Source organism: Haemaphysalis longicornis, unplaced genomic scaffold (genome assembly GCF_048455015.1).
Source record: "Haemaphysalis longicornis isolate Haplotype H1 unplaced genomic scaffold, Haemaphysalis longicornis Haplotype H1 scaffold_5, whole genome shotgun sequence".
Lineage (NCBI taxonomy): Eukaryota > Metazoa > Arthropoda > Arachnida > Ixodida > Ixodidae > Haemaphysalis > Haemaphysalis longicornis.
In genome coordinates this window covers 143,905,141-143,920,813 of record NW_027526385.1, presented here as the reverse complement: position 1 = coordinate 143,920,813, position 15,673 = coordinate 143,905,141, and the positions used below count along the sequence as shown (strand labels likewise).

At 44.9% G+C, this 15,673-nt stretch overlaps 1 long non-coding RNA gene across 1 annotated transcript; it reads left to right on the top strand.

Moving 5' to 3' along the window:
- The first annotated feature begins 7,724 nt into the window (after positions 1 to 7,724).
- Positions 7,725 to 13,836, top strand: LOC144138718 (uncharacterized). The gene is made up of 3 exons (XR_013315950.1): positions 7,725 to 8,385; positions 9,744 to 10,017; positions 13,445 to 13,836. It is a non-coding gene; the product is annotated as an uncharacterized LOC144138718 (long non-coding RNA).
- Positions 13,837 to 15,673: the final 1,837 nt, after the last annotated feature.

The following is a 15,673-nucleotide window of genomic DNA, read 5'->3' as shown; positions in this document are numbered from 1 at the left end:
TGGGACACCATTGAAACCATAACATTAGTGACAACTACCAGGCTTATAGAGACAATAAATAAAACGAACTGCCCTCCGCTGAATTTTTTCTAATACACCAATGTTACTTTTAGGATAAGGATCCCAGGCAACGTATGCTTATTCCAATTTCGGGAGTCTCAAGGATTTGTAAGCTAGGTGTTTCACTTTCGTAGCGGCATCCTTAAGTTTATGTCTTAGCATGCATAATTTGCGGGAACATGTGGAAGAAACCTATTTAATGAGGGAATTCCAACCTAAATAATTTGTTAAAGTGAAACCAAGATACTTGCATACCTTAAATTCATAAAGAGGTTGGTTAGAGAACGTATATTTATATATTTGTTTATTTATTTATTTATTTATTTATTTATTTTTTATACCTCAAGGGCACCTAGTCAAGGGGTGTTACATGAGAGGGTAGAGTGTTCACAAACAGATGATTTGTTCGATGGCTTCTTTGAAATGGGCGATGCTGGAGTGGTGCACGATGTCAGCAGGAAGATCGTTCCATTCTATTGATGTTTGCACAAAAAATGAAGAGTGATGGGCAGTGGTATGCGCACGTGGTGGATAAACCGCTTTCGAATGGATAATACGGCATGAAAGACGATGAGCTGGAATGATAACATGGTTTAGGTGCAATGCATGATAAAATTTATGAAACAAACACAGTCTTGAAATTTTCGGTGTGAAGCAAAGTCAACCATGTTAGCTTGAGAATTCAGTTAGTACTGGCTTTTTCTTCTTAGTGACACGGAGCAGAACTGATTTATCCAAGTTTAGTTTCATCCCCCCATAGACATATATTGTTTAGAGTGGACGGGTGAGCTGCTTGGTCATCAGGATTAGCAATCGAGTTAAAAAGAATACGATCATCCGCAAAAAGACGAACATTACAAGGTGGGTTTACACAAAAGCATTGCAGAAACTAAGAATATGACGTCGACTTGGCGGCTTTTATCATTACAGTATATCAAAAATAGTAGCGGACCGAGTACACTGCCCTGTGGAACACCTGAAGTAACAGGCAGAAGAATTGAACTTTGATCCTCAATGCACACAAACTGGGAGCGATCAGACAAGCAGTTCGAAATCCAGGCTAATAGAAAATTCAGAAGTCCAATAAGCTGTTTTTAACCATAATTTTTTTATGGGGGATTCAGCCAAAAGCTTTGCAGAAATCTAAAAATATGACGTCGACTTGGCGGCCTTTGCCAATCACAGATGCAAGAGAACGAATTACTGTACATCACTGAGTTGTTCTTGAGAACCCTTTCTGAAAGCCATGCTGGTACGGTGATAAAATGTTATGCCCATCTAGGTGTTTTGATATGAATGTTGTGACAATGTGTTCTAACATTTTGCTGCAAGAGGGTACAATCGAAGTTGGCCGATAATTGGAGGCAAGAAGAGGGTCTCCCTTTTTGGAATTGGCTTGACACGATGAATTTTCTATCCTCAAGTTAATGTGGCATTACGGTATAAAGCATCAAATATTGTAACAAGGTATTTGGACAAGGGCTCGGCGTAACGTCGGAAAAATTCATTCGGTATTCCCTCCGGCCCACCGGAAGTTTTTACTTTTATTCGAAGAACATTGTTTAAAACTTCTTCATGTGAAATTAAATTTCCTGATGAAATATTTGGATCTCGTGCAAAAGCTACAGGCTGAGAAGACTGAGAGAAAACACTATGAAAAAAGGAGTTAAAAAGATCAGCATTCGCTTTCGTTCGCGTCCAATATTAGAGAAACATTCACGGAAATTTGTTCTACGCTCATTTTGCGATCGCTAATGTAGGCCCAAAACTTCTGCGGATCATCTTAATAAAGTTAGCCAAAATAGTATTGAAATAATAGCTTTTCTCGCGTTAAATCGCTTCATGTAAAGCAGACCGAACTTCACTTAGGCGGTGGGAAGCTGCCCTGTTTTTCCTGAGACGTTCAGCGTTTCGTTTTGCCTGCAGTATATGTCTCGTGACCCACGAAGTGAACTCAGTGTGTTTTTTTAGTTTGTTGGGAACGAATGTATCTAAGCAAAACTTTCAGATGTTCTTGAATTTCTTCCAAAGGTGTTCGACATTGCAGCCACAAATCTCGGCCACATGATCATCCAAAAACTCAAAAAGTCGCGAATCTTGAGCGCCCGCCAAATTTTTAACAGATTTGGTGGCATGCGTATTCTTAGAGCGGTTTACATGCAAGGGGAATAAAACAATAAACAAAATGTGGTCCGATGTGCCAATGATCACAGACACGTCGTACTGGACAATTGATCGATGTTAAAATACCAGATCAAGCAATAAAGATGTTGACTCGGTAACATATGTAGGATGAACCACAACTTCCGCAAGATTGTGGTCAATCATAATATCAAACATGCAAGAAACATTGAAAGTGTCAGAGGCGGCTTCTAATCTGTCCCAGTCAATGCCAGAAAGAATACAATCTCCTGCGAATATCATTTTTTGATCGATGAACTCGGCGCTGAAACGCTGACAGTGTCCCATTCTTGCAAGGCTCAGCAACCCAAGCCATGTGAACATATTGGAGGAAATCAAGGTACTCGTTCCTGAAGGTAAAGGAATTTCATTTCGTATTATTGTCGCTTTAGAATTATATAAAAATGAACAGAAGGTTACATTTGCTGTTTTCGTGAAACGTACGCGAAATATTTTATTTTCTTTTATTGTATTACGAGAAGCAAACAAGGTATTTCATGTGCAAGTACCGTGTGCAGACTCAAAGTTTTACGGTTTTCGGTTTTTTCGAGTAGGTCTTAAAACATAAAAATAAAATTAAGCGGCACGAAGATTCGAATGATCATGTTTCTTTAAACTTTTCGAGCTCTTCGCTAATGCCAAGTGGAAATGCTAGGGCTCTAGATTGTTCAAATAACCCCTAAAAGGTTGAAGGTCGCTGACCATTGATGTCAATGTGTGTGTGAGAGAGAGAATAGTCATCCATTATCTGACGTATGTCAACAATATTCTATATTCGGTGTCACTTGTATTAAACTACAATAAACATAGTGGAGCTCAGCCGACATGAGCAGGGTGCTGCATTTTGAAAGCGGCAAATTCTATAAGGTCTTCCTGCGAAGGAGAGTAAGAAAATTTAAAAAACGCATCACCATAAGATTTACTTGTGCCGAATATATTCATTACTGGAAAGCTATAGCATCATAAGCAACCTTTATTATCGTGCGACATCCAAGGCCCCGAAATTCATTCCGACGTGTCTGCGCAAGCTATACCGGTTGCTTACATTCCCTTCTGCGCGAAGTGGGAACAGATGTTATTTACACAATGGCGTTTACGGCACACAGTGATAGCTTAAGATTTCAGCTTTTTTCCAAGCGCGTTAAATCCCTTCTTCTTTTTCCTACTTGTGCTGTAAGGATGAAAATAGGTGTGCGGTAAAGTACGCCCACCCACTCGTAGGTCTTGATCCAGTGTTCTACATCGACAACTACCGTGCCGCAAAAGTGGCCAGGGTCGCGGGACTGGGACACGATGATGAATAATGGGGTCAGTACGTTTCCCGAGTTGTCAGTCATTGTGCTGTAGCAAAGGTGGCGTCCACTACGAAGCGCCATGGCGCGTAAAGTGAACCCCTACAGAGCTGACCTAGGGTAATACGGAGAGCCCACTGTCATCCACTCGACCTGTGGAGAGATGGCGAAGCGTGGTGTACTGAAGGGAAATGAAGTGGCACTTCCACAAGTTGTCCGGATGAAAATAGAGTGTATTTACAACTCTTATACTAATTATACGAGCGGGCAATACTGTAGCACATAAGCGAACTATTCCCAACATGGCAGATCAACGTTCTTCTCTTCTTCCTGGATCGAAAGACCGACATGCATTCTGCGATGCTGCTACATTTTTCGTAATGTGCCGGTGCGTGTGGAAGCGTCACGTAACGATGTGCTAAAAATAGATTTCACACTTCATTTGGGTCCCACAATCAAATATTCAATTATGGTGACGTCTTGACAGCCGGAAATCTATACTTATTTGCAGCTTAAAGCTGTGACATTTTTTCCCTTTCCCTTGGATAGCACACACATGGCTGCGACATTTTCGAAAATACCATTGTGTTTACTAAAAGTAGTTAGTCTTTCCTTCGCAATCGCTGAAGATTTTCAGCGTGTATTTGACTTTCCACTGCTTTTGCGACTACAAATTTCCAGGAATAGATCGTGGAGAGGGGTTTGCGCTCACCATGCACGACGTAATCAAAAAAGCAGGGAGTGTCAGGGTGGTGGTTTTAGGCAACTGCCTCCCGCACGCACTGTGATGCAAATCGTTTTGTTACACCCATCGGAAACAAGGGGACGCTGAACCCACTCCCTGGTTGATTCGCGTGTTTCCGAGAGTACCTAAGCGGTTTCCGAGTTCGCGTACTTTGATGACACCTACAGCATCTAATAAAAACCAGTCCACCCAACTACCTGTTTTACGTCTGCGATCTTGGCGTGATAAACGGGAAAACGCGTGGCAAGACTAGGAACACTTTGATGGGTCCTCATGGGACCAGGCGCTACTTATTTTGCCCGGATTGCTCATTAAGTTAATTGTAGTGTCATCCACCATTTTGCCACCTTTATTGCAATTCTGTGCGCCTCAAAAAAAAAAAAAAAGACGTGAGAGAGACATCCACGGGGGCCAACGTGGTTGTAGAGGTAAAGCTGTAATGACTTAATTTTTTTAAATCTCTACAACATTAGTACTATATTACATTTCTTTTTTAAATTACTAAGGTTGGCTAAATCTTAGGCCTTCAAAAAGATATCTGAAAAATTATTCAGATATCTCAGGGTATTGAAATCCCGTGGTTCAGAACAAAATGAGTTTGGAAGAGCAACACCAACAAAACTTCCCCGATACGATGTAGTCCTGGAGGCCTTTAAATTTTTTTGGTGTTGTACAAATTTTTATTTACCATCTCATGTGTCCCGGAAGTCTCGTATCGAGCTTTCTTCTTGTTTCACTTTCCATGGCTGGTGTTCTATATTTCTTATGGTAGTAGTGACCCGGGAGCTCAAACTACTGCGTGAAAACCTTTTTGCCGCTTGGTATTGAGCGTCTTCTTGGTTTTCTTACGGTCTCTGATAATCAAAGCATCTCCACAGTACAAAATGCTTATGGTGACTGCCCCCTTCCCTGGTGGTCAGTGTTCTGCAACACCTACCGAGTAAAAGCACCCTCGGTATAAATGTGAGCCATCCCGGCGTCCATCGAACATAAGGGACAGCATGTGTGACGCTGACCACGATCTCAGGGACTGAAATCCCGACCGGTCGACGCGGATATTCTTGCTGGCATTTATACAGGCAGAAAAATTCATTACATTTCCGAAGTCGAAGCAAATGCAGTAGTAGCCCTCTCGCTATCTCGTCAGCTTTACGTTTACTTGTCCCGGACAAAAAGTCCAACAAGACTTTCCTGTTGGGCTGACAGCACGCCTGTGGGGCCAATAAGAAATTCTGTCGGCACTCTATCGTTCCAATAGCCTAGTCTTCCAACAGGGAGCTTAACCTTGATGGCGTTTGTGGGGCCAATAAGAAGCTCTGTCGGCACTCTATCGTCCCAACAGCGTAGTCTTCCGACAGGGAGTTCAACCGTGATGGCGTTTACCGGCTCGCCAACACGATCAGTGAACGCCAACAGACGCCTTGTTGGTAATCAGCGGCGCGAGCGCGCCATCAGACAGAACCGACAGACGCCCTGAAGGTGTTTTTAGGGCCTAAACAGCAGCGTCTATGTCTGGCATAGACGCTAAACGTCAACGTTTGTGTTCTGATTTTTCCCTTAAATAAGTAACAGTCAGACGGACGATAACATAACGATGTCAAGATATGCTTTGGCTCATACCACGGCAAGCACAATAGTTTGTTTGCAGCCTCGGTTGCTCTTCGTCAAGAACAAACTGAATCGGCTGTACAGCTTTCTTCGAGGGCGTGTATGCAGGGGTTCTATCTTCCTTTTTTGCGCAGGCCGCCCGGGGCGGCCCCTGTAAAGTCTTTTTCGCTCGTCTCTGCCGTCCACGGTACCTGTTTGCTGTACCTATTATGTCGCCGCCACTGCATGATTCGGTCGCTATCTAATATTGCCTTGCATTATCCCCACTTGTTACAAATTCAGAGTTTTTCGCACTGTTAGCAGTCGTTTTACACGACGGGTTTGATGCGCCTGACATGCCCGGAGTGACATCGCTTGTAGTATTAGCGCGACGTTGCTTGTCTGCAAGACGGTGCCGGACAAACAAGCGTTATCAACGCCAGAATTCTAGCGGCACGTTAAATTTCATTCGTGGCTACCGTGGCTTGCGCAGAAAAGGTCGGGTTGACCTGCGATAGCTTTTCTTGAGTCTAATAAGGGAGCTTTGGCTCAATCGATTGCAGCGCTAGCAATGTGGCCTCGTCTGCAAGATCGGTGCGTGAGAAATAAGCGTTAGGACAGCCAGAATTTCAAAAATGCAGCATAAACTAGACACAAACAAGATTCGTTGACCACTTACGTAAGTATACAGTTGTCTTAGGCGAGCCCCGACCGTTCGTCAAGATATGTGCTGCAGGTGCTTCATTGTTCACGAGTACACGTGCAGCGAATGCACAGAGTATTCGCAGTCTTTATCTGGTCATCGGTGTGGGAGCGTTCCAGTCGGAGTAACCTTTTTCGCCGAGTAAGGCATGGGGGTGTTGGCCTGTGTCATGTATTTGTTCGCCAGCTTGTAAACCGGTTTATGTTTTTGCGTGATACACGTGATCCATTTCTTCGCACTTTAATGCAGATTACATTAGTAGATGCCTTGCCTATGTATATTGTTTCTTCTGTAAGTGATAGATGTGGTGCCGTGAAAGGCTATATGAAGGAAGTGGTTGAGTCTTTTCGTTTTCTTACTGTGAGATTTTCAGTAGAATATTTAGCCACTGTTTCGAGAAAAACCCTTACAAATAATTTGAAGGAGATGCTGTTCCCCGTACCACGTTATCGTGAAATGTTTAGTTCTGGTCCTGGCCAGGATGTGTTATCCCGCGTGAAAAAAATGGCAGTCCCAGCATGCGTGAAAACTTTCTTTTTCAAGTTGCATACAGGAACGCTGCCAGTTAAAACATGGATGGAGGAGAAGGGGCTGTTTATTGGTTGGTCAAACATCTGTATGCTGTGTGCGAAAGCCGAAACAGTGGAACATGTTTTCGTGGAGTGCTGGGATGCCGTATTTTTTTGGGACGTCTTACAGAGAACGTTAAAGAAAGACCTGCCCATTTCAGCGCATGGCATTCGGTTCCTTCCGGTTGAGCGCGAAGATGAAGTCCCGTATGATTTGATCATGGCGCTAGGGTTACATGCCATTTGGAGGTCCAGAATAGCTGTGAGACATGCGGACCCGAATGCACTCACTGTAAGCAAGTATTTTTCTCAAAATGTCAGGCTTTTGTATGAAGTGTACAAGTTACAGGACCCCGAACTTGAATGGCTTCCTGTTTTGGAGGAGTTGTGTACTTTTGATGTTTATTTTAAGTCCTTCCGTCAGCCAAAGTTTGGCAGGCGGTTTTTAATTTATCCGTGACTTGTATTACGTGTGTGCAAAAGGTAATAAACAAAAAAAAAACAAGATAGCTCAGTGGTAGCGCGTCCGCTTACTGTTTTGAAGGTCCATGGTTCGATTCCTCGTCGAACCTCACTTTTTTTTTTTCGGGCGAGGATTTTATTAGCTCTTTTTTTTAAGACCAGGGTAAGCGCCTGTTGCTTGCTTTCCATCACGCCGACATTTACCACCCTCTTCTTAAACCCAAAGTAGCTTGTTGTCTCGCCCCTTCTCCCTTGAGAAGCCCGCCGTGAAAACAAAACCAAAACAAACGTCGAAACTTCTTTACAATATCAGTATATATGTCAGTTACTATATGTGTATTCACTTTTGCGTTTAAAAACCTCAAATTCAAGTTATAAACACCTTTCAGACTTTGAAATCAGAAAGATAGTTACCAATATTACAGCACTAACACAATTTCTGTCAAACATAAAGGTGCTGCTATTGAAGTCTGGCAACTATCTCTCACTTTTTGTGTGTTTGTTCTGGTTTGTTCATGGCGTGTTGTGCCGAGTGGTTGCTGGTTCAGTTTTATCTATTTCAAGCTTACATCATAGTTATAAAAGCTTTATGGGTGATGTCTACCCTTCCAACCTACGCGTGTGTCGAACATGGAGACCCGGGAAGAACGATCATCGCCGCATAAAATAGTGCGCCTCAAAAGTGGATGACATTGCGTTCGAACAAAGCCTGCTGCCTGTTCGTGTCCGCGAGATGAAGACGACAGTGAAGGAGAATTGTACGTTGGAAACATCGTTTTTGCTAGGGTAAGTGCGCATTTTTTATTATTCTGTATTTGGTTGGAACGAGTTCAGTGGTTCACTAGACCCCCATCTCATTTACTCTGAGAGCCTAGGTGATTTAGCATACTTGTTTTGCGCCCAGTCCACCGTTTCCGCAGAAGTCAGCATCAATTTACGCTGAAGCTAGACCTTGGCTACGATGCTCGCGCTGTAGTACACGGCTGCTAAAAAAAAAAGAAAGCGTACACTTGATTCTTTGGCTGGCGTCTCGTAGGTGGTGTGAAGTCTCCCCCCCTACCCGAATTCCGTGCACTGCGCTTCGCAGCTATTGCGCTCGCGAGACCGGCTGCCGCCGTTGCGACCTTGCGGTCTTCGGGCCGCGATATGCGTGCTGTTCTCGTGACGCTCGGCCACAGCGTCATGAAATCGCTCGCCAACGCACCCCGACAGCGTACGCGTCGACCGGGTGCTGGCGGAGTTGTGCTGGAAGAAAAGCAGGCAAGAGATGAGGACGCAGGAGGTGTAGTTAAACAGATGAGAATTTACAAAGTGCAAGTGAGAGAAAATAGTATGCAAGGGCAGGAAACGGTGAGAGTTCGGGCCGCGCGCCAGCGAGCCAGTGCGGCGATTTCACGACCCCTGAAGTTGCCGAGCTTCACGAGTCCGGCACGAATATGACGACGCCCGTCTGAGAGTTCATAGAGGTATAGAATTCACATACGTGCAAATTGAAGGTGAAATGCGCGCATGTGGCCTCGCAGGGAGCTAGCACAGTCTCGGGGTAGTGGGAGAGATTTGTCTCGGGGTAGTGGGGGAGATTTCACAACGCCTACGAGGCGCCTGCCGATTCCGTCAGAGTAGCTCTCGGGAAGTCTGGGGCTTGATATCAGAGGCATATTTATTGTTTACATTAGTGCTGAAAATTGAGCGAATTCGCAAGTTCTCATTTTCGCAAAACCGCAGGCCGTACAGAGACTAACAAGAAAGCTGTAGGCACTCACTCAACTCGATTTATATTTCAGAATTGAACGTGCAGATACAAGTCAGACATTGAAATGGAGGAGCCTCAACTATCACACACCAGAACCTATTGAAAGCAAGGGATGCAGATTAGCTGCTAGCATGCGTTCCATGCAAATTAGCTCAGCAGTGAGCTTTGCATATATCATGCATACCCCACTCACAGTACCTGCGGGTCTATTAAATACATTGTTACTGTGACCTAAATTTCACTTGGGGTGTTCCGGGATTGTTCTTATTAGTGCCTTGGAGGTTACTGTCTTTAAGCGATTAAAAATCTACTTGATGTAAGCATTCCTGCTTTGTGTGTGCTCTTCTTGTATTTCAACAAGTGTCAGCACACTCAGATTATGCACCTGCAGGTGCTGCTGCTGGCTGTCCTGGGTCGGCTGCCTTCCAATCCAGTTTCAAAAGCTTTGCCAGGGCCTCCCTTGGCCAACCGACACTGCATCTGCTGTACCCAAGTACTGCCTGGCCTTTCGTTGGTGCTCTGTACGCTTTGCCGCCAGGAATGATCATTCCTTCATCCATCATCTGGCCGCTTGGACCACCCGTTCAGAAGCCAGCGCATTTGCTCGACACATCGGTCCAGGCACTGCTGCCATACCGGTGCACCCACCGATTATGTACTTTCAGGTTAGTTATTGCATGTTGTGGAACCTGCCATGATGTATACCTGTTAGCAGTGCTGTGGCCTCTGATTAATTGAAACATTTTCATGAAGCAGTGTTGTGCGTTTGGAGTGTGTCATTGCTTAGCAGAGATATTGAAGAGAATCTGGGGCCGATGACTAAAGGGCAAAAAGAGAAATTGGACTGACTTTGAAGCAAGTATTCCTATGTAATCAAGCCAAGCAAACATTTAGGATCTTTCGATATGGTTTTGAACTTGCAACAAAAACTGGTGTGGAACTACTTTCCATTTTAAGTAAGCTAACAATTTTATCTACTTCAGATCATACTGGTATTAATCATACTATACCGAAAAGTACATCCCGCAGTCTGTAGAATTCCGACACCGCTTTTTTCGCAGTCTCTCATGACAGGCACTATTCTCAATAATTGGAAGATAGTCGAGGTAGCACCAATCTTTAAATCAGGAGACTGTACTTCACCATTAAATTTCCCTAACAAGCACCATATGCAAGGTCGGGGACCGTTTCATTCACTCTCAGGTGGCTAATTATTTATAAAATCACAATATCACATTCGAATATCACCACGGTTTTCACAAGGGTTACTTGAGAAACACAACTTTCAGGATTTGTTCACGATCGACATTGATCCATTGACACAAGCTTACAAACTGCGGTAGTTTTTCTCGATTTTTGTAAAGCATTCAATCGCATTGCACACCACAGACTACTTTTCAAACTTCACCCTAATGTCCTCACTTGAGCGAAAGATTTTCATTCTTCTCAAATGCAGTTTACTTCTCCTAATAACTGTATACTTTTGGTCGTGCCACTTTGTTGTCCCCCCAGGCAGGTTGCTTGGTCCTGTCTATCTTCCATGTTGCATATCCTCCCATGTAGGTCTATTTGCAGATGATGTTGTAATTTATCACACAATTTCTTTCAACTACTACCGTCAATGCTTTTAATCTGATCTTAACACAATTTTAACTCCTAGTGCTGCAAATGGCTAATGTCGCTTATGTCTAAAACAAAGTGCATGACTTTAACGGTGGCAAGTCTCGAATTGTAAATACTTCATTAACAACAGCCTGATTACCTCTTGAGACAAAGGTGTTTTGGTAGGCCGGTAGGGGAGGGGGGTTGCATGGTGGATTTCAAAAGGTAGATCAATTGGGAAAATAAGACGTGTAATTAATATTTTCATTTGCACTCCAAAGCTCGCTTTATTTCATATGTTTAACTGACTGCAGTGGCTAGGGTGGTGTCCTGTGGAGGCGAATGTTGGTTAGATACCGCTTGGTGTGGCCGCTTTTCAGATGGAGGCAACACGTTAAGACGCCCGTGTTTTGAGATTTCGGTCCGCACAAAAATACCCAGGTGGTCAAAATTAATGCGAAGCCTTCCCCTACAGTGCTCCCCATATCCCGATTTGTAGCTTTGGCGTGTTAAACCACCGTTTTTTTCTTTCTTCATGTTTTTGGAATATTACCTGCTGCTGTAGCAGGTGCAACATAAAGGTGAAATTATGCATGTTTCCAAGAGCTAAATGTAAAGGCCATATTGAAGTGTGTTTATGGGTCTATCTCATAGCAGTAGTGAAAGGTTATATACTCTGGTGCAGGTTAAGAACGGCAATGGCTCATGTAGTGTAGTTCAGTGTTTGACAAAATGCCGTGTAGGCAGGTAAAAGCATTATTGCAATGATGAAACGTAGGTCACTGACCAAGTCAAAAAACCCATTTAACGGTTTGGTGCTTGTTCACGGTGAGCATGTGTCGTGGAAAACGAAGCTATATATTTGGCATTACGCAGTGCAACGAGTTTGCATAGATATAGTGCGGATTGCCATCCATTATATTGATAATGTTGGGCGTCGTCTGAACGATGAGGGACTCGAGCAGTAATCGAGAAGATAGATTGCACTCAGTTGTCAGTAATTTCGCCTTGTTCCAGTCGACCACGTGTCCCGTCCTCTCACGGTGCTCTGCCAGTGCACTTGTTTTTGCATGGCCCTTGTTCACTTCGTTCCAGTGCTGCGTTAATCTTCTGTGCAGATTGCCTGTTTCGCCAATGTACACTGATTTGCATTCAGCGCATGGAATCTAATAAACAACAACCGGAAGCTTGGAGCGTGAGAGGGGGTCCTTCACGCTGACAATGTCAGAACGCAGCTTGCTAGTGGGCACATGCACGATGTATGCACTGCGTTTCTTGAAAATGCGTGCGAGAGTTTCACTGATGTGTGGGACGTAGGTAATTACTGCACGTTTGGATGCAGTCCTTGTGGCTGCCTAAAGCATTGTATTCAAAAAGAACCTAAGAGGGCGACTAGCAGGAATCCGCATTGACATTAGCAGGCAGAAGCGTCCACAAGGCCTGTGTCAAAACGTGCTGCAATTCTCGTCCTACACATCAATCAAGCTTTTGCACGCATTTTCAAGAAACACAGTGTGCACATCGTGCACGTGCCCACTAGCAAGCTACGTTCTGACAGTGTCAGCGTGAAAGACCCCCTCTCACGCTTCAAGCTTCCAGGTGTTGTTTATTAGATTCCATGCACCGAATGCAAATCAGTGTACATTGGCGAAACAGGCAATCTGCACAGAAGATTAATGTAGCACCGGAACGTAGTGAACAAGGGCCATGCAAAAACGAAGCCCAAACCAGCCCTGACACCAGAGAAGGTCACATCCCTGAAAGGTATTGCATGTGATATCTGGCATCAGAACTCATAGCTAACTCATAATTTAGCAAAAGCAAGCATCCCCTAATATGAAACTTCTGGCACAATAAATGGTCTCACATATGAGAGTTTTAGCAGTCCGTCCGTTCCGTCACGTACGTAGCTAGCGTGTTTACCGGGACCCGTCTGGGCACTTAGGCATTCTTCACAGTAGGGGGATTAGTTCCGCACGCCGGCCGCGGCGGCCGCTTTTCTGATGGAGGCGAAAAGCAAAAACGCCCGTGTGTACGAGATTTCGGCGCACGTTAAAGATCCCCAGGTGGTCAAAATTAATCCGGAGCCCTCCACTACGGCGCGCCTCATCGCCTGCGTTGCGTCGTCGCGTTAAACCCTACAATCAATCAATCAATCAAGTTCCGCACGCCTGCCTTCGCCATGTCCGCGCCTCCTCGCCCTTCCGTGCGCGCAGGCGCAGACCAGTTTCGGCCACCCTGTAACAACGTAACCAACGGAACGATGGACTGCTAAAACTCTCTATTGTTCCTGAATGCCATTCATTAATAATGGTTTGCTGCGGGCCCAGCATGGGTTAGCTTGCAAGAAAAAATGCTACAGGGTATAATTAGTTTATTCCCCAAAGTGTTGCTTTTTACTGGCAACCTGTTTGGCAATATTTGTTACCCTTTTACCACATGGTCTTTTGTTCACAAGGTCATTGAACCCTTAATTCTCTCTATCTACAGCTCTTTTTCAGATCTATGTGGCCAGGCTGCGTCTGCGAAGCCCACTGAAGCCAGGCTAAAGGTGGTGCGAAAGCACCTTTCGCAAAAGCACGGCGACATGCAGCGCAAATAAATGAGTGAGCAGCACAAAATGAACTTCTCTATTTTTATTTTGCTAAAAGGCCTACATACTTGCCAAACTTGTAAACCAGTTCCACACCTCACAGCATGTGTCCTAAGTCAATCTCGTCATCGGACCTATAGCTTCACCAACAGACTGCATTCAGACCAACAGACTGCATTCAGACCGACAGACTGCATTCAGACCGACAGACTGCCATCAGACCGACAGACTGCCATCAGACCGACAGACTGCCATCAGACCAACAGACTGCCATCAGACCGACAGACTGCCATCAGGCCAACAGTCTGCCATCAGACCGACAGACCGATATGCCGAATTTCCGGATTGGCTGTCGGTCCAACAGCCTGAATGTCTGTTGGGATTTCTCTTGGGGAATAGAGAAACTCTCTCTCTCTTTGTCTCGATTTCGGTGTTGTCGGCGTGGCTTTCGCCGCCTGCTCCTTCTGGTTTATATTGCGCTGCGTCATTTACTTTTCGTGAGTGACTTTCATTCAATGCGTTCCGTGAAGCACTCAATACGTCAATACGCCCGTTTTCAAGTCAAACGCGCAGCTCCGCTCAGGATAAGGCATGCTGGGTGCACACGGTATTTAGCTTTCCTAGATTCGCGAGGGGGGCTGCGCGCACAATTTGTGTCTTGGTGGTCAGTTTTCTGGACAAATCGTGGGAGGGTTCCCAATAATGTTGGTTACAGATATTGGCCTAGCATCTCGCACAAGACATTTGTACTGCCATTGAAGAACGCAGCAAGCCAAAACCTACATTTGGGTGTACCAAAAGATGGCACAAAAGGATTGCGCAAGCACAATTCTAAGGGAAACCCAGAATCTCACAAAAGAGGCAAAAACGAGCGGCGAAATTGCAGTAGACAAAAACCAAAATCTTGTTAAATGTCCGTTAGCGTCTCACCATCCGCGCCACCGGCAGTCGTTGAACCCAGGGACGGCAATGATGGCATGATGTTCCGCAACATGACTCTTTGTAAGACTGCTGCCAAGGGGGTCTGCGTCATGAGGCGCCGAAGTTAAGGGAAGCTGTCTCAGTAGGGCTCGCTGCGCCGAGGTTAGTCTTTGACCACACCGCGGGGTATAGTCTTCCGCTCCTCTGTACTAGACCGCAATCCAGATGATTACAGCGGGTGAAGCTGGCCTTCTCAGGAAAAACTGACAACCCAGAGAACCCTGTGACATGGAAGGGACGCAGGTTTTCGTCGGGAATTCCGGAACACGGCTCGACGAACTGGCTCAGGCAAAAATTATGAGTCAATTTTTTTTTTCATGTGCCAAGTTCTTGAGGTCTCTATCGTCTTCTGAAGCACTTTCTGCTCTGTTTTCTTGCATTCTCTAATGCGGTCATATGGGGCCAATGAGGTGTTCCCCATTCCGTGGTCTCCAAGAAGCACTCATGTTGAGACAGCGTGCAACCGCATATATAATAAATTCAGGGAGGTTGAAGAAGTGAAGGAACGATAAAATGGTTGCAAAATCAATTCTGTGTAATCGAGGACATCTTAACCGCGAGGAAGCACCGTCCAGGTCTTTGATCTACAGTCATCTATGAAGATGTGCATGAGTCTTCAGCTTATCGAAAGCCTCTGCGTTGTGATCTAGCAAACATGAGCTTCCCGTTTGGTATAGTTGAAGCTTATGTACCAACCTCTTGATCCTTTTGCATGCCGATCAATTGGAAATGCACGCTGCTGCCACATCTGTTGCTTGTTTATTATGTGTTCTACCTAGTAAGTCATCAAACGAGTTCCAGTATTTAGCAGTGGACCTAAAAATATGGCTGACTGATCGGCACATGATTGCAGGGTCACGTCCCTTGGGCGCCATCGTCCTCTGGTTATGGACATATTCCTTAGTGGAGACCTGTTGAAAGAATACCAATTTCAGACGTCTCCGACAGTTTGCGGAAATCTCAAACAGGGGACTGTTCCATTGCAGCGGTATTTTCACGACATTTCCCGCACCCGCGCCTCAAAAGAGCACCGTCCTGCTGCAGACAAAGCTTGCAAAAAGTAAACGAGCTTTCGGTAAGTAACGAACCTGTGTTAGTGTCCATCAATGCGTGAATTCAAGTTCATTACCCGCCGCTGTGGCTTA